General features: G+C 42.1%; 1 protein-coding gene across 2 annotated transcripts in view; it reads left to right on the forward strand.

Annotated features, from left to right (window-relative positions):
- The first annotated feature begins 276 nt into the window (after positions 1-276).
- SMAD1 (SMAD family member 1) overlaps positions 277-19,680 on the forward strand; it is a 90,596-nt gene continuing 71,192 nt past the window's right edge. For both annotated transcript variants that reach the window (XM_064267544.1, XM_064267543.1), the window contains exon 1: positions 277-488. The gene's annotated coding sequence lies outside the window, so the exon portion shown is untranslated. The remainder of the gene's footprint in view (positions 489-19,680) is intronic.

Genomic DNA, 19,680 nt, shown 5'->3' on the forward strand with positions numbered 1-19,680 from the left:
CTGGATTAAAAGAGGTAGGTTCAGGAAAGCCAGCACGCAGCGTTCTTTTTCCTTCTTGGGGCGTGGGGCTGGGGGCGGTCGCTCGGGCCGCTTCCCCGCGCTGTCCGCCGGCCCCGGCGCCGCTGCGCTCGGGCCGGCCCAGCCGGGAATTTGGAGAGGATCCCTGGTCGCGCGGCGGAGGCGGCGGCGCGCGAGTGCGCGTGTGAGCGAGCGGGCGGGCGGGCGAGTGCGCCGGGTATTGGCAGCGGTGCAGTGGAGGCTGGGCGGCTCCGACTCCCTGACGCCAGCGCGACCAGATCAATCCAGGCTCCGGGAGCAAGCAGGCGGGAGGAGGAAGGAGAAGCCGAGCGCCTTAGCCCGGGCAGAGGAACGGGGAGGCACCCTGCGAGCGGAGCGCGGCGCAGCGCCCGGCCGGCCGGACCCGGGCGGCGGGACCCCGCTCGCCCGGCCATTCGTGCGCCCGCACGGACGGGCGCGCCGCCAACCCGGTAAAACGAAACAGAACCGAACCCAGCTTCCCTTGCTGCCGTCTCCCCTCCGCGCCCGAGGTTTCCCAGAGCCGCCGCTTGAGCCGGCGCGGACGGCACGGGCTAGCGGGCGGGCCGGGGTGGTGCGGGGTCGGCGGCGCGACTGCCGAGGGGAGGGGGTTCTGCGCCGCGTGGGGCGGGCCGGGAAGCGGCCCCCTCCCCCACGAGGGCGCCTCCCCGCCGCTCGCAGGAGAGAACCTGCCACCTCGGCCGCCGCCTCCCTTCGCGCCCAGCCGGCCGGGCAGGGCTCCGCCGGGGTTCCCCTCGCGTCTTTGTTGGGTCTGCGCCGGAGAAGCCGCATTCCTTGGCCTTGGAGCCTCGCCCCCGGCCCTGCCCGCGGCGGGACCTCTCCGGCCGCCCTCCCCCTCCGCCTGTTCCCGGTTTCTCTTTCCCGGTCTGCAGCCGGGCCGCGTCCGTGTGCGCGGCCCGCGGACCCATTGTGTCCCGCGCCGGCAGGGCAACCCTTGCGGGAGTTGGAGAACCGGCGCCGGCGCTGCCGTTTACGGGCTCGGGGAGCGGGGCTCGCGGGAGGACGACACGGGTGCCCTGGCCCCTCCGCATCGCAAAGGGTTGCCTTGTCTGTCCCAACGAGCGCGCCTTTGGGGTCGAGGTCAAGGAAAGTTCGCACCGAAATTCTAATTTATTCAAAGGTTTGGCGGCGCGTAATTTTTTTTTTTTTTCGTCTTCCGCCTACGCCGCCTGCGTCTTCAAGTGTCGTCTCATTCCTTTCCCTTTACTGGATTCGATTGCCTCACTGCATGTGTATTTGTGAGTTCGCTGTGGAACAACTGTTCTTTTCCCTGCTCCCTGCCTTTGTTAGGTGTTCTCGGGGTTGTTTGTATTGGAAGATGGGGATGGTGGGTGTGAGAGAGACAGATGTGGGCTTGTTTTTCTAGTTGCTGAGTATATATGAAGGCTTCCAGAGAGAGCGTTTCCTTCATGTGCTTAGGAAGGGAAGAGGAACAAATGCCTGGCGAATCTTACAACTCCAGTAGCTGCGGCTCCTGTTTCTTTGGAGGTACATGCAGTTTTTAAATACACTGCGCAAGATAATCAGGAAGGCGCTTTCCTTCTGAAAACTGAGGCCCGTCTCAGAACCATCTCCTGAGGAAAGCAGCGTTTTCGTGAGTGCTGTGACAACTGGCCTTTTTCTTTTCACTCGTGTTTTTTTTTTTTTAATTGCCATTGTATCTCAAGTTTCTGAATATGTGGAATGATACAGAAGTTGCATGATTGCTGTGTGTCTTCTGTGGCTGAAACGCTTTGCACCTAAATCACAGAATGCCTTTATTTCAAAACATCTCTCGCTCAGATCGTCTCTCGTGGATAACATGCCCACACTTCAGTAACACAGTGAGAAAACTGTTCTCTGCCTGTGTTGATTTTTCGCCTTGTTTATAATTACCACTCTAAATTTTATCGGAGGTAGGTGAGCCGTATTGGAGGAACCACTACTTAAAAAGAACTGAGGCAGAACGGCTGTTCACCGCCCCAAAATTGGCATACATATTTTTGCACCAGTGTTGTATGATTCTGATGTAGATGCAAGGCCTGACTGTGCTGTTCTCATGAAAGTGTTTATCCTCCCTCTGTCTTTCCCATTTGCAGTTATTTGATATTTCTGTGAGGTGGTATACCATTTGTGTAATACTGCAGTTCTTAGGAAACGGTAAACGGGGTCGTTCGAGATGGTTTTCTGGAGATGGGTGATGTTGGAGCCTCTAGAGGATCCAGGCGGGATCAGGTTTCTTCTAAGGGTGGGGATTTGTCCTTGATTTAGTTTTGACCCTTCCAACCATAGGTATGTAACCAAATACGTTTTTTCTTCTGCAGTATCTTTTATACTCTTGAAAAGCTGATGACCTTTGCATTCTAGAGAAATGACAGTTTTTAAGGAATTAACAGTGTCAGCCTCTTGCACCTTTTAGAATTGAAGTAAAAAAAAATTTTTTTTTTCTACTAAGTTCAGATGAAGTATTAAAAGGAAGTAAGGCACATTTTCCTAAATATATTTATGAGTTCCGAACTAAATTTCAGTTTGTAATTGCAATTTCTAGTAATTCTGGGTCACGGATAAAATTAATAATTTGGTAGACTGGGAAAAGAATAAACTTGATTCTAATTAGACGAGTGTATTTGAGCTGCAGTAGCCTACTTAATCAAGGCCAAGTTGTGTGTATAAAAGGTCTCATTTGTGTAGTCTTACAAGGCTAATGGAGGCATCACTGAAGCTTTATAAATAATGTAAGTTGTGTATAATGTAGAGTCTCAAGAGACGGCAGAGAAAGCATCATTACCAGCCTTTTCAACCTGCTTGAGATCTTAAATTGATTTACAGCACTGAACTGGTGCAAAATGATACATCAGGATGACTTGGGGTCAGCCTGTAAAAGTCTATGATGTCAGCCTATTAGTTCAGTCATCATAATTAAACCATATTACGGGGGCAGCTAAGCAGGAGTCTGGCGTTATCCTTCAGATATGGGTGGTGCATGAGTTTTGTTTATAGTGCAAAAGACTAAATGGCCAAGAACCCTAGTGTGTCTGAAGGAGGGAGAGGCTTATGGAACTCTGAATTTCTGAAAAAATTGAAAGTAAATGCAGAGATGTTCAGTCAGCATAGTATAAGTAGCTTTCTGTTTGGTAGTGGAGAAATAGATGCTTTGAGGGTACTGGTAAGGCAGGACCGCAGCAGCTCTGATCCGTGTACTGAATCATGCTTCATGTGAGCTGGAATTTAACTTGGCCTCGGGGACTTTCTAAAATACCAGCAGAACCCATATCTCTTATCTTATTAGCATGAGTTCTCACTGTATCGATGTATCAGCTGACATGTTATTTCTTTGACTAGTCATAATTACTAGGACTCCACTGAAACCAAACACTTGAATTGAACATACGAACAATTCAGGAAAAGAAAACTCCTGTTTTTGCTTAAATTTTTGGTAATCCTTACTCAGTTCGTGGATCATCTATGACTGTGTTGCACAGTAAGGTAGCCACTAGCGAAGAATATTGACTGTACCGTGGACTGCCAGAAGAATAAACAAGTCTATCTTGGAAGAAGTACAGCCAGAATTTTCCTTAGAAGCGAGGTGGCGAGACTAGTCTCACATACTTTGGACATGTTATCAGGAGGAATCAGTCCTTGAAGGAGGACATCATGCTTGGTAAAGCAGAGGGTCAATGAAAAAGAGGAAGACCCTCAAGGAGGTGGGTTGACACAGTGGCTGTAACAACGGGCTCAAACATAACGATTACGAGGATGGCGCAGGACCAGGCGGTGTTTCGTTCTGTTGTACACAGGGTTGCTGTGAGTCCCACCCGTCTTTGACGCCCCTAACAACAACAGCAGCTACGTGTGGCTGTTTAAATTTAAATTATTTAGTATTAGATAAAAATTTATTTTCTCAGTAGCAGTAGCTGCGTTTAAAGTGCTCCGTAGCCACACGTGGCTGGCGGCTGCCCTATCAGATAACGTATATATAAAAACATATCCATCACTCCAGAAGGTTCTACTGGACAGTGCTGCTCTGGGACCTCTGCCTCCTGCTCCCTTTACTTTTTCGGTGGCTTCTTTGCTTGTTACCGCTACTAATGATTTTGTGGGATCAAAGAGAAAGACAAATCAACTAATTTTGTTATTAGTTAGTTGCTTTTGTAAAAATAAGCAGTTTAGAAGTGACAGCTGAAGCTTCTGGATAAAATGAGGTTGACTTTTCTCCGGATCTTATTTACCATCGGCCTCATGGATCCTTATTTGATTAGCGCTTTGGGTAAGAGAAGTAATGGTAGCTTTTTTTTTGGTCTTTACCATGTGCTAGGCATTGTTTTAATGTGCATAGTATCTCATTTAAGCCTCAAAGTTTCCCTAAGTACTATTGTTAATCACATTTCACAGGTGAAGAAACTGAGGCCAGAGTGATTTAGTGTATTGTCCCAGGCTCCATAGCTAGTAAATAAACATGGTTAATAATCTCAGCTGGGATAGGAGCAAGGCAGTCTGACTCCAGAGCCTCACTCTTAACTGTTTTTTTTTTTTTTGTATTTGAGTCTAGAATACCCAGATAGTCATTGTTCGGCTGTGCTTTACTATGTCACTATAGACATGACTTTGCTTTTATTTTTTGTACTTTCAGACAGGTTTGTCCTCTGTTGTGCTTTTCTGGGCTGCCTTCTCCTGGAGTAATGTTAACACTTTTCTAAGCAGAACATAGTTGGAAGAATAGATCTGACATAAAAGTAGTGCATTTCAAAGGCAAATTAGTCGAATCACCTTCTTTTCTGGATCACTCCTGCCACTTTCTCCTGTTGTTGTCTTGTACATCACAAGCTGATTGTACTGATGAGGAAAGTACTAGTAGTTCAGTTTATCTCTTCAAAATTAGTCTTGCGGGAGCTGTTAAAACACTGCATCTTGAGATAAGAATAGTTCATTGTAAATTCCCAAAGATTATTTTTTTTTTAAATGTTTAATGTCTATACTTTGTGTAATGTCTTACAATTCAGTAGTTTTCAACTTTTTTGGGGGACGGGCAGGGCTGTTTAAGAATCTAATGTAACTATGGACACTATATCTTCTCCTCACTCCTGTTCTCTTGCCCAAAAATGCTTATGTGCCCTCTTGAGCTTGTGTGTGCACATACGCAGATCGCAGGTACGTCAGGTGAGTTATATTCATGGACTGCCTCGTTGGGTGCTTTCATAAACATTAAAGATTTGTGATTTCCTTTACAGCGAATATAGACATTTAGTGTTCTAGAGATTTTCTAATGAGTTGGTTCGCATTAAGATGAGAAATTTGAGGCCCGGAGAGGATAACCAGCTTGCCCAAAGTTATCCCTCCAGTGATTGAACGAAGGGAAGCTAGAACCTGCCTCTGTCTCTTTGTGTTTAAATACGGAATTCATTTCTTGGTTTTTTTCTACTCCACTATATTCCTGAGGTTTTGGTCTGAGCATAGCAGCATAATTTGGCAAGAGAAGGAAAGAAGAAATTTTTGGCTTGATGGTGACTTTTTCTACCCAGCACTGTTTGAGCTGAGTAGGAATCAAGTCTGACACCTGCAGAGAGAGGTTCGTTTTTTTACAGATTAGTATTGATTTTTTTTCTTTCTAGTGATAGAAAAGAAAAGCCTTGCGTCCAGTTTAATAAATGGGACATTACTAGAGAATGGGAGAGCCGAGATTGTACAAAATTCAAAGTAAGTCATAATGCAGATACACCCTTCAGGCAGGCAATTCTGATATACAGAGCAAAACACAACTCTCTTTTGAATCTTAAAAACAAATCACATTCCTAACCGAAAGCTGAAGTTTGGGAGATTAGGGAAGGAGCTAGAGGTTCCTGGGAAGAGAGCTGGAAAGGTCTGAGGAGAAAAAGGGATAATTTAATGTAAAAGATGGAGAAAATTGTCACTAAGTCGTAAGATAAGAGGCTAATGAAATACTCTGTCATAGTATTTCTACATGTGGTTTTCCTTTCTGATGCCAAGATTAGCAGGGTGTACTTTGATAACAACAAATAGGAGTACCTCCTGTTTGTCCCAGACTGAAATCTCATGACTGTTCGTGTTCCTTTTCTGTTATCTGGTAGTGCAAATATTCAGTCTCATCTAGTGCGCTATCACCTGATTTGCAGCAAAAACTCCTGAAGTATCTGGAGTAGTTTCCTTAAAAAAAAGAAAAAAATGGGCAGCTGCAGCTAACTAGCATGAATGTAATTACTTCAAATCTAAAATGAAATCTTTGTTTTGGTGTGTATTATTAAGATGGGGTCAGCTTTAGAGATGCACTACTAGTCCTATAGGCAAAAAAAGTAACATTTACAGCTATGGCTGGCTGACATGCACGTTCTGCAGGACATTTATTTGTATAAGGGAAGCTCTTTTTCAGACAAGAAAAGCTAAACATTCATAAACAGTCGTACTCCAGTGAATACATCAGAATTTCAGGAAGATACTGGAAGCTGCAGTGACTGAACAGTTTAACAATTTTTGTAGTAAACTGAAATCTTTAGGGAAGATTTTAAAAACTTTAGGGAAGACTTGCTTTTGCAAATAAGCATCAAACCCTTTAAGGTTTGAGAGAGTCCTTACCTGCTGATTCTCCCAGATCTGTTCTCTGCTCAGTTCCTAGTGTTTTGATGAGGAGCCTTATTCCTTTTAAGAATCCGGGTCTGTGGTATGGTGAATTGATTTCTGAACTCATTTTTTAAGATAACAAGCCCGAATTAAAAACAAGCACACCTACAAAGAAGTTAATTGTGTACGCATATGCTTTTGAGCTCATGGTGTAAATAAATGTTCCCTGTGTCATGGTGGTGTAGTGGTTAAATGCTATGGCTGCTAACCAAAGGGTCAGCAGTTCGAATCTGCCAGGCGCTCCTCGGAAACTGTGGAGCAGTTCTACTCTGTCCTATAGGGTCGCTATGAGTCGGAATCGACTCGACGGCACTGGGTATGTCATGCTTGGAAACCCTGGTGGCATAGTGGTTAAGTGCTATGGCTGCTCATCAAAAGATGGGCAGTTCAAATCCACTAGGAAATTCTTGGAAACTCTATGGGGCGGTTCTCTTCTGTCTTATAGGGTTGCTATGAGTCAGAATCTACTCGGTGGCAGTGGCAGTGTCAGGCTCGGTCTTCTGTCTATTGAGTAGAAAATATATTTATAAACATGATTTTTTAATGCCTTATTTGTAGTTTTTCCCTTAACTTTAGGGCTCCTGTATTATAGATATTTTTTTTTCTGATCTGGGATTGTTTATATAGGAAACCCCGGTGGCATAGTGGTTAAGAGCTGCAGCTGCTGACCAAGAGGTTGGCAGTTCAAATCTACCAGGCACTTCTTGGAAACACTGTGGGGCAGTTCTACTCTGTCCTGTAGGGTCGCTATGTGTCGGAATTGACTCCATGGCAACGAGTTTGGTTTGGTTTTCTCAAGCTATTCATTTATTTTGCTCTCCTTGCCCATCTTTTGTGGTTTCTTTGTGATGTGCTTATACAAAGTGGAAGTATTTCAGATCTTTGTAGCTTCTTTCTTTCAGTTTTAAGCATTGTCATTAGTTAGTTAGCTAAACTCAAGAGCTTTTGTTTATTTAGAGTGAAAGAAAGCATGCCTTTGTGATGGATATTAAATATGCCCTCATTTGATAATTTTGATGTATTATAGTAATCGAGGAGCCCTGGTGGCACAGTGGTTAAGCATTCAGCTGCTAACCAAAAGGTCGATGGTTCTAATCCACCAGCTTCTCCGTGGGAAAAAGATGTGGCAGTCTGCTTCTGTGAAGATTTACAGCTTTGGAAACCCTATGGAGCAGTTCTCCCCTGATCTCTTAGGTTGCTATGAGTCAGAATCAACTCAACTCCGGTTTTTTTAATTACAATAAGCAGGAGTCCCTGGGTGGTGCAAACAGTTTAGTGCTGGGTTACTAACTTAAAGGTTGGTGGTTTGAACCTACCCAGAGGCACCTCAGAAGAAAGGCCTAGCAATTTGCTTCCGAAAGGTTACAGCTGTGCAAACTCTGTGTTGTACAGTTCTACTCTGAAACACATGAGTCACCAGGAGTCAGAATTGATTTGATGGCAGCGGGTTTGGTTTTGGTTTATTATAATAAGTATATGCTTCATTTAGTCAATGAATATTACTTCTAAGTGACTAAGTTGACCCAGTAGCTGAACAGTAGGCTTCAAACATAGCAACAGGGGGGCACAGGACCGGGCAGTGTTTTGTTCTGTTGCAAATAGGGTCGCTATGAGTCGGAACCACCTCTATAGCACCTAACAACAGCAAAGTGACTCAGTAATTAGTGAGAAGATACGCAAAAATGAAAAATGCAGCAACCTTGTAAGAGTTGTCACAAGGTAGTACAGAGTGAGTTGTACAGACAGCTCACGTGAGGACCACTGTGGCATGTAGAGTTTGGGGAAGGAGTGAGCAGAAACTTGAGCTGGAGCTGGAAGGACATGTGGTTTGGATGGGAAGAAGGAAAGAGGAGCGATAGGCAGAGTAATGGCAGGGGAACTGAGGAGGTGGGCGTGAGTGTTGGGCAGCACTGTCCAGTAGAAGTTTCTGTAATGATGGAGAGGCTCTATATCTGCTCTGTCCAATACAATAGCCACAAGCTGCTATTAAGCACTTAAAATGTGGCTAGTGCAGCTGAGGAAGTGCATTTTTATTTTTAATTAAGTCATGTTTAAATAGCGATATGTAGTTGTTGTATCAGGCAACAGAAATGTAGAGGCTAGCGAACAGCTCTGCCTGACCAGAGTGACTGTTCCTAAGCGTCCTAGCGTGGTGAGGTGGTGGAGATATTCAGAAAGATTAAGTTGTGGTAAGAATCTTGAGGGCCTTAGAGTGCCAGAATAAGGAAGAATTGGAGAGTTACCCAAAATGTTTTAATGTGCAGCTTGGATTGGAGGGGATAGAATCTGGATGCAAGGAGATTAGTAAGAAAGCTGTTGAGTTATCTGTGTGATGATGTGGTGGTTGTTAGCCTCAAGTCGGCCCCCCAGCTCATGATGACCCCCATGTACAATGGAATGAAACACTTCCCGGTCCTGCTCCATCCTCATGACTGGTTGTGCATCAGACTTTTTTGTGATCCATCAGGTTTTTCCTAGCTGATTTTCAGAAGTAGATTGCCGGGCCTTTCTTTCTAGTCTGCTTAGTCTGGAAGCCCCACTGAAACCTGTTCAGCATCATAGCAGTACGCAGGCCTCCACTGATGGACGGGTGGTGGCTATGCGTGAGGTTGCATTGGCTGAAAATCAAACCTGGGTCTCCTGCATGGAAGGTGAGAATTCTACCACTGAACCACCAATGCCCTCAATTTATGGTCAATTCCTGGTAAAGGTAGAAGTGGGAAGATAACTTTTTTTGTGGATAGAGAAACTGAAGACTTGGTGATTATTTGGCTGTAGGGTAATGGGAAAGAGAGAGAGGACAGAAATTATCTCAAGTTTCAAACCTGGGTGGAAAATTAATACTGTTGTTACTTTAGGAAAGAATTGATTGTAGAAGGAATTAGGATTGTGCAAATAACAAATTAGAGTTGGTGTGTTGAAGTTAAGATGTATCCTACCGGCAAGTTGGAACTATATAACTAAGCCTTGGGGAAGGGCTCAGAGCTTTATATAAAAATTTTGGCAATCATCTACTAGAAATGATGGTTGAACTTCTAAGAGTGAATTGGTAGTCTGAAAGAATCATAAAGAGAGAAACCAAGAGCTGGTGGGTTGAGCCTTCCATTAAAGCCCACAATAGAAATGGTAGGGGAGAGAAGCAGGTTTGAAGTAGACAAGAGAATGAATTGAAAGAAAAATTGTAGGAGTGGTAAAACCAGGAAGCCAAAGGAAGAGAGATTCCAGAAACAGGTTGGGAAGGGGATATGTCGTATGGTTCAGGGTGAAAGAGAAAGAGTCGGAGTAATCAAGTGAGTTGCTGTGGCAATAAGACACAGGGTATGAAAGGTGTAGCTAGATGTTTACCATCAAGTAGAAGATAAAAACAAATATGAAGAAAAGCTTTTGAATCCTTTGTGGAATGAAGCTAGGTATAAAGAAATGAGAAATAGGCTTGTATACTCCCTTATCTTTCAGAATAGATGAGACCTCTTCAGATTTCAAGGTTGAGGGAAAGAAGTTAATGAAGAGAGACCAATTAAAGTTGACAGAGTTAGTGATCTGGGGCACAGGTGACAAAATATTAACCATGGTAAGGAGATAGAATTGTCTGAGAAAGAAGAATGGGGTCCAAGGTAGAGTGGAAAGCAGGTGACAGAGCTCGTGGTAGCTTGCATTGATTTTCCCAGTAATACAGCAGGCAGATGTCTTCATTGGGATGGTGAGATGGGAGGAGAATCAGCAGATGGTATTGGAAGTGTAAGAATAACAGAAGATTTGGAAGAACCATTGTAGGCTGTATGCCAGGGAGTGTATGTAGAATTCAGAAGAATTAATAAGCCTGAGGTGAAGTGTGATGTGGATGTATAGTAGAAGAGGCAATTGTTACTCTCTTAGTTTGATTTTGTGGCCCGGTAGTAAGATTGGAGAGAAATGATGGTAGAGGTGATTTGGGCCTGGGAGTAGCAAATTGGTTAAGAGATGAGGTTCTAGAGTCAGTCTGCCTGGGTTTGCATCTGAGCTCCAACACTTACTTCCTTTGTAACCTCGGGAAAGCTACCGTTAACTTTGGACCTCACTTTTCCTCATCTGAAAAACAGATTATAGTATCAGCCTCAGGATTGATATTAGGATAAAGTGAATTATACGTCCATGTTTCGTCTAATCTAGGATGCTCTAATTGTGAGACATTATTTCACGTACTACTGAGGAAAAAAACTCAAACAGGACACAAACGATTGTAAAACTTCCTGATTTCAGAGATGTTAAATGGGGTGGTGGTGGGGGAGTACATTTTATAATTCATGAAGTGTGGAATATATAAACGGTTTAGCATAGGACCTGGCACATAATAAACATTCAAAAATGGTTAGCTATTTATAAAAATCAGTGTGATTTTAGAGAATAAATGTTAATGAGGGCAATATGGAATCCAATTTAGATAAGGAGTCACAGGTTACAAGGAGCCTAATGGACTAAATGAATTGAGAAGAGTTAATCAATGGGAATACTGGTAATGAAATTGTAAAATACCAAGTTTGGGAATTTGTAGATAGAGCATTTCCCTGACAATTCTAGATAAGGATTTTTAAGAAAAGTATAGTAATTGAACTAAGAGTCAAAGTATGCCCTTTAATGATTTAAAGAAGTTATTTGAATTGCCAAAAGCTTTTAAAAATAAGTATTCTAAATTTATTCTCCGATTTTTCTTATAACATTCATTAGTGTTTTAAAAAATTCTTTATCATTAAAGCAGCATGTGCTAGTGCAGAAAGATTCTGGCGTAGGCTCTTGGCATAGTGCTGGAAAGAAAGGGAGAGATTGAGTTAAGCCGTTTCAAGATATGGGGGGTTGTTAACAGCCAGTTTACAGAGCTTTTCTTCACAAGACTCCAAAGACCAGGATCATAAAAGAAAATTTCATAGGTTTGACCCAGAGCATTTGTGTTATGTAGCACACAGTCACAGACACAACATGAAAGACATAACACATTTGTAACAAGTTATTGTTCTTTGTAAGAAACAATAAGGAATACCACCCCATAGAAGAATTGGTGAAGGACCTGAAGAAGCAATTAACAAACAAATGAAATGCAAACTACTAATAAACATAAAATGTTCTGTTTCATTAGTAATCCAGAAATGCAAATTAAGGTTGATAACTTTTTTTTTAACCTATCAGATTAAAATTTAAGATGATAACACAATAATTGATTAGTAAGGGCTTGGAAATTGAACACTTGTATACTGCTGGTGGAAACCATGGTAGCGTAGTGGTTAAGAGCTGTGGCTGCTAATCAAAAAGGTCAGCAGTTCGAATCTACCAGGCACTCCTTGGAATCTGTATGGGGTAATTCTACTCTGTCCTATAGAGTCGCTATGAGTCGGAATCGACTCGACAGCAATGGTTTTTTTTTTTTTTTTTTAATACTGCTGGTGGAAAAATATTCTTGTATAACTTTTCTGGACATATAGTTTGCCAGTAGGTATCACAAAAGTCTAAAATGTGCCTCTCTTTGGACCTATAATTCCACTTACAGGAATTTATTTTAAGGAAATTATCTGGCAAGATTTCAGGGATGTATGAACAAGGATTTTATGAAAGTGTTTTTATACTTTCAAAAAGCTGTCAATAGTGTGTGTCCAACGTACAGAATACCATGTAATCATATTTAAAATGATAGCATGGATCCATTTATGGCTGTGTGTGTGTATTTTTTTTAAGAAAAGCTATAGTATAGAATAGCAACTAGTATAATCTCATTTTATTAATGGGTCTGTCTTTCTAACCACCACTCATCAGTTTGTCATATTGCAGTGCTTGCATGTTGCTACGATGCTGGAAATTATGCCACTGATATAGCAAATACCAGCAGGGTCACACATGGTAGACAGGCTTCAGCAGAGCTTCCAGACTAAGATAGACTAGAAGAAGGACCTGGCTGTCTACTTTTGAAAAAATTGGCCAGTGAAAACCTCATGAACAGCTGCAGAACATTGTCTGATGCACTGCCGCAAGACGAGCCCCTCAGATTGGAAAAAAAACAGATGGGAAGGCACTCAGAAATACCACACAGTGGCTACGACAGTGGGCTCAAACAAAGCAGTGATTGTGAGGATGGCTCAGGAATGGGCAGTATTTCGTTCTTTTATACATAGAGTTGCTATAACAACAGTCTTTCTAAACTGTTTATGTGTGTGTTTAGGTGTGAATTGGTACATATAAATTTATGCATATGTGTTACACTTAGGAAGATTCTGTAATATCTCTAGCTAGTGGAATTATAGATTGTCTTTTTTTTTTTTTAATCCTGTTCAGTTATAAGCTGTCAGTATTTGGTTGACTTCTGTGTATGAGTTATTTGTGTAATAAAAATATCCAATAAACGCATATGTGACCCATATAAGATTGAGGAAGTGTGTATAAGGACATATGTGTGCTAACCACTTAGCTGTCAGGAAGAGGTAACTAATTCTCAGTAAGCCTTTCACATTTGAGGGAAATAGTTTCTTCCTGCTCTTTGCTCTCTCTGCTGGTGCAGGCTGAAAATAATCACCAGTTACTGGACAGCCCGTTCACCACTGAGAAATGTGACGTGAAGACTCTTTGGGTTGTTGTATCTGAATTAATAATGAAATGCCAGTTTGGCTATAGTTCATGTTATTTCATCATTTCATCATAGTTGGTGGTTTTAAAGAGTTGGCCTGTTTAGTAAAGTGCCATGAAAATGGGAATTCTGGAGCGCCGGTAGAAGTTCAGAGCAGCCTTGTCACCTTGTAAAGACAGATAGTGACAGCAACTGGGGAAAGGGAAGGAGCTCATTCCTTTAGAATATTTTAATAAATACTTTAATTTCTGTTCTGATACTTGCGGTGAAGAGAGAGGAAGGATAATCCTTGTCTTTAAAATGGCAGTGATTACTTTTAGTGTTTACTGAAATTGTGGGAAAGCATTCTTGGACAGCTTTGACTTGCTTAAAAGTAAAATATAATCAATAGAATTTTTTCTGTAAGAGTTCTTTTGTGTTTCTATTAATTGAGTCTATTCTAATTGGTTGAGAGTTGCTAAAGTTTATAGCCTTGAGTTACTTTGTGTTTTGGGATACCTGGTTTGTAGGCAGTGTGGCCCTAAGCTCTGTGAGATGCTGTGTCCTATATCAGAGTCTTCACTGGAGTGGGTGTGTTGGTCTTCCCATTTACTTGGTTTTGATACTCTGTGGACCAGAGTCAGTCTGGGGAAACTGGGCTTTTCTCATTGAAAGAAGGGAAGTAAAAACTTCCCAGCTGCATAAGAGAAGCTGGAGTTAGAAGGAGGTATAAGATATATAAGCTGAAGTTACAAGAGACAGCCTTCTCTATCGTATTTGCTTGACATTGCTCTACTACCCTCTGTGATAAAATTTTGGACTAGAAGTCTTCGTATTAGAATGTGAGTTATTCGTAGTCCTTTCTGGGCTATTGATTGTGCACAGGTTCTCAACCAAGTGGCCATGATTGATGAACCTTGAAGACACCCAATGTGTCATACCAAAAAAAAAAAAATGAATCCCGTTGCCGTCGAATTGATTCCAACTCATAGTGACCCTATAGGACAGAGTAGAACTGCACCATACGGCTTCCAAGGAGCACCTGGTGGATTCGAACTGCCGACCTTTTGATTAGCAGCCATAGCTCTTAACCAGTTGCCACCATAGAGCACGTTAAAGTGGGCCTCTCTCTCTCCTACCTGAGTTACAGTATTAGATTTTATAGTGGTATTAACTTTTTTCCTGATGGCTACGACAGCGAACTCAAATATACCAACAATCACGAAGACGGTTCAGACTGGGCAACGTTTGGTTCTGGTTTACCTAAGGTTGCCATGAGTTGGAGCCCACTCGACAGCAGGTAGCAACAGCTTAGTCATGGGACATACAGTGATGGTCTTAGAATATGGTTTCGATTATTGAGATGGAATAGTTTATGAGGTATAAAATAAAGTGAGAAAAGTTTTCCCACGTAGTAAAACTTCTTATATAGTGGGAAAAAAAAAAGGGCTCAGTATTTAATCTCCCAGGTTTTCTCTTACGGATAACAGTTAATCGCCATAGGTTGAAAAAGGCTTTCATGTGGTGACCGTTAGGGGACTCACGTGCAGCATCCTTATCTAACTGAATTACGTTCGGTCCTACTTCAGCATTAAGTGGGTCTTTCTAGCCACTAGACAAAGTCAGAATTTGTCAGCATCTTCTGACTTGTCATGTCCTTGCTTTTAAATGGTATGCAGATATTTTAAAGTTAGCAAAAAACAAAATAATACTTTTAAATCTCAGCTGCAGGCTCACCACTTGTCCTTTTACCATCCCCTACCCATGTTTAAGTCCTTCCTGAATGATGATTGACGGAGAGGAGAGCCCTGAACAAGCTGTGCATTGGTCAGGCCTGTTTCTCAAACTTTATAAACCAAGCTTGGAGGAATGGTGAATGATGAGAAAATCCGTCTTAATTATCAAAGACAATAGCTTTTCATGAAAGGGAACATTAACGATGCAGTGAATTTTGCTTTAGAAATGAGACCTTTATTTCGTATTAAAGCTCTTGAAAGCTGATTTGTATGTCGCTTGCCATCTCATCTGTTAGCTTCCTGTTTTGCTTTTTGCCCATCGCTGGCTTTGCAATCTGGCATAATTAATAACAACCTCTTTATTTTCCCTGCGTTCATGTTTATGTACTCAGGACTCAAGCTTAGCTTGTTAAGCTTGTGGGAATGTTTGATTGGTTTGCAATGTTTGTTAACTGTAAACAAAACTAACGTGATTATCATTTAAGTGATTGGTACAAAAAAAACTGTGTTTATAGCATTTATTTGCATTTAAACACTGAGGAGTTTTGTCTTGTCAAATGATATAGCCGAGAAGTCAATCTGTATTCCAGGAAACCTCCTTGAAAAAGGGTGTTCTGCTTTTCGTGAGTCAATTCAGCAAGTATTTCACGTATTCCTACTGTGTATCCAGCATGTGTTGGATGGATAGAGAAATGGGTCAGTTTTGCCTTGAAAAAGCAATCTCACTGGTAAGGACAGAATAGAACCGCCTCATAGGGTTTCCAAGGCTGTAAATCTTTAAGAAGGCAGACTGCCACATCTTTCTCCCACCGAGCAGCTGGCGGGTTTGGAGCTGCTGGTTAGCAGCTGAGCACTTGACCACTGCGCCACCAGGGTTCCTTAGGACAGACTGTAGTAATATAAAGGCTAGGTCACAAGCCATTTTTACTAAGAATCTTAGTTTGAAGACATTTATAATTGAGACGGTTTTTTAAAATCAAGGGAGTGGGAAAGAGGTATGATCTGATTAGTAGAGCGGTTGCTTCCTGCCTGTTCTGTTTTAGTTCATTCTTTCAGCAAGTTTTTGAGTGTCTGTGTTTGTAATTATATTAATAGTATGTCTCATACAGCTTGATAAAGTCAGAATAAAAAATCCCATTGTCGTGGAGTTGATTCCGACTCATAGTGTCAAAATTGTCCCATGGAATTTCCAAGGAGCGGCTGGTAGTTTTGAACTGCTGATTTTAGCAGCCGGGCTCTTAACTAAAGAGTCGTAAATGTAGGACTTTCACTGAGGATCTTAGAACTTTGAGGAACAATACAGGCATGCTTGACTAGCTTCTGTTTAATAGCGTTTATTGTAGTTGTTAACTCTTTATTCGTACAGAGTTACTTGAGGTATGAACAGTGTCTTAAGATCTCTGTGTCCTCAGTGCCTAGCATGGTGGTTCTCACACTCTTTTTGCACATCAGAATCACATGAATGACAACCACCACAAAGAGGCCTGGGCCCTGCCCCTAGGGGATCCTATTCAATAGTTGTGGCCTGGAGCTTTTAAAAAAGTGCCATAGTAAGTCGAATGTACAACAGGATTCAAAACTGTTGGCCTGACATACAGTAGGTACTTGATGAATGATTTTTTTTATTTTGATGTTTTTAAAAACATGTTGGGAAATATGACCTATGGTATGTTGTAAGTTCATTGTGGTGTATGGTGTCTTTTATACGCAGCAGCACTTGGCACTGTGATGCCTGTTGTAGATTTTCAAGACATACCAGTTAATTTTGAGGACTGACTGTTTTGCTACTCCGATTTTTTTTCTTGGAGACAAATAGAGATAGGAGTAAAAGGTGTATGTGTTTGCTATTTCTCCCTTTCCCTTGCTTAAAGGGAGTAGCAGTTGTTTAGTTATAGAATTTAAAGTCGACCTAAGTAAAGATGTTGAGTTTGAGGCACTTAGAAGACAGAGAGAAAAAGGGGAGGAAGTTGAGTAGAACAGATCAGTGGTTCATTTGAGAATGTCTGGAGACTTTTTTGGCTTTCATAACTTGGGGTGGTTGGTTGCTACTAGCATCTAGTGGGTAGAGACCAGGGATGCTGCTAAACATGCTACAGTGCGCAGGAGAGGCACCCCCCTACACACACACACACAAAATTATCTGGCCTAAAATGTCAACAATAGTGAGGTTGATAAACCTGGGAATAGAGGATAAGAAAGGGACTTAGGGGACAGGTTTGTTGTTGTTGTGTGCTCTCAAGTGGATTCCGACTCATAGCGACCCTATGTGTCAGGTAGAACTGCTCCATAGGGTTCTTCCTAGGGCGTAACCTATAGGGTCACTATGAGTCGGAATTGACTCGACGGCACTGGTTTTGGTTTTGGTTTAATCTTGATGGGAGCAGATCACCAGGTCTTTTCTCTGCTGAGCAGCAGTCGACAGCTTAACTGTTGCACCACCCGAAGTGGTGATGTCACTGACCGATGTTTCTGCCACACCAGTACACGGTTTGCTTTATCTCCTCTACTCCTCCCCTCATCCAGACTCTCCAGAGTTGAGTGCTGTTTTTTGCCATTAAAGAAAAACCACTCTGTAGAAAGCATTGTGACTTCTAGCTGTGTGTTAGTCACTAACATGAATATTTTAAAACTTTACCTGTATTTAAATATTACTGAAAGAGTCCTTTAGTTAAATTTTCTTCGTTTCAAGAAAAAAATGAACCCTTAATCTTTTGTTCAATTTTCATTTATGTTTTTGGTGAAGGACCTTAAAAATAACCAGTGGAAATGTAAAGGAAACAAATTTCTTAACAGAAGTTTAATGTTCCACAGACTGATTAGAAGAGAATATTAAGAGATGAAGGCGTGCACAGGCAGTTGTGTGAAGTCTCGTAACAGTGCTCATCTCCTTATGTCTTGTTGAATTATGGTTTGTGTCTTCTTATCCTTATTCTGAACCGTTTGAATTAAATTTAGTTTGCTTTTGTTGTTGCTACCCTGATCAAACTTTTGGTTTTCTCCATATTCTAGGAAAGTGGGGTGCTATCAAGAAGGAAAATGAAAAAAAAAAATTGAGAAGGGAAGGCATTGGAGGGATTAAAATAAAACTGTAAGCAAGTGCTCGTTTGTCAGTCTTCTGCCTTCTGTGCCAGACAAGGAAGGAGGTAGTTCAGGAGAAGCAGAATTGTCTAGGGGTGACCTTGGCAAGTTAGGTGACCTTTCTGTGCCTCGGTTTCATCATCTGAAAATAGTACTTACGTTATAGGATTCTTGTAAGGATTGAGAGAGTTAATATGTGCGCCTCTTGATGCTGCATTGCTACGATGATGATGATGATGTTGATATGAGAATGATATGTTCAGGACTTCGAACTAGTTATATTCATTTCGACCCCAGATATACTGAATCAGAAGCTACACTTTAACAAGATTCTTAGAATCACTTGAGGATCTTGTTAAAATGTAGATCCTGATTCAGTATACCTGGGGCTGAACCAAAAATAAGTGATTGAAAGCCCTGGATTTACTATACTGAATACTTGAGCCATGTTGAAAATTGATGGGAGACCCCTCTTTTACGTGGAGTTTCCTGTAGAACTCCCTGAGTGACAACGCTCCCTTTGAAATTGGTGGTGAAGGTGACAGGAGTGTATTGAGTTCTCAGGCTGCGATGTTTCACATGTTCTGGAAGGGCTGTCTCTTGCCTATAGTCTGGGTTTTGAGAGGAGGATAGAGTGACCTATATGATAAAAAGTGTTTGTTTACTTTTTGCAATTTTAATACAGCTATTCTAGTTCATTGTCGTGCACTTTTGATTTTCTACAGCAATTTTTGAATTTCGAACAGGCATCTCTTTAGAATTTACTATGTTCCTAGGGTATAGAATAGCTTTATTATTAGCCTAAGCAAGATATAATAAAGAGTTAAATGCCTTTTTTGTTAAAGCAGCATATCCGTTGCTATTGAGTCTATTCGGACTTATAGCGACCCTATAGGACAGGGTAAAACTACCTCATAGGGTTTCCAAGGAGCACCTGGTGGATTCGAACTGCCGACCTTTTGGTTAGCAGCCATAGCTCTTAACCACTGGGCCACCAGGGTTTCCAACAGTTTTTATTATGGCTGTTTTTATTATTCATTCCATTGTTCACACCCTCTGATATGACTGACAGCCAGTTGAACTCCATTTAGATTCCCATTCCAAAGAAACTAACACAAAACTCGGGATGCATCGCAAGGAATATGGCACACATCGTTGGCCACTCTCCCTGCGTGTGTTTTTCCTCTTTAGATAAACAGCCTGCACGTGTTGTTGTGTGACTTATCACAGCCCACTTTAGAATGATTCCCCCCCCCCCGCCCCACAGACACCTTTGTAAGCTTGGCAGTAGTAGGAACTGTGTCGTCCTCATTTTCCTTCTATAGCACCTTTATGTTGGTGGTGAGCACGTAAACAATTTGTTCAATTAGGTAGTGAATGAATGGCAATAAAGCTCTCAGTAGTTGGACATGTGAAGGAGAACTTGGATTCTGAAACCTTCCAAGGACACTTTAGGTTTTTCCCTTCTGGCTGGTAAATAAGTTACTGTGGGGAGGTTGAAAGGAGCCCTGGTTAGCTCCTGTCTGGAAGGGAGATGAGAAGGCAGAGGGGGACAGGAACTGGCTGAATGGACATGGGGAATACAGGGTGGAGAGGAGGAGTGTGCTGTCTCATAGGGGAAGAGCAGCTAGG

The sequence above is a fragment of the Loxodonta africana genome, chromosome 13 (genome assembly GCF_030014295.1).
Source record: "Loxodonta africana isolate mLoxAfr1 chromosome 13, mLoxAfr1.hap2, whole genome shotgun sequence".
Taxonomy (NCBI): Eukaryota; Metazoa; Chordata; class Mammalia; order Proboscidea; family Elephantidae; genus Loxodonta; species Loxodonta africana.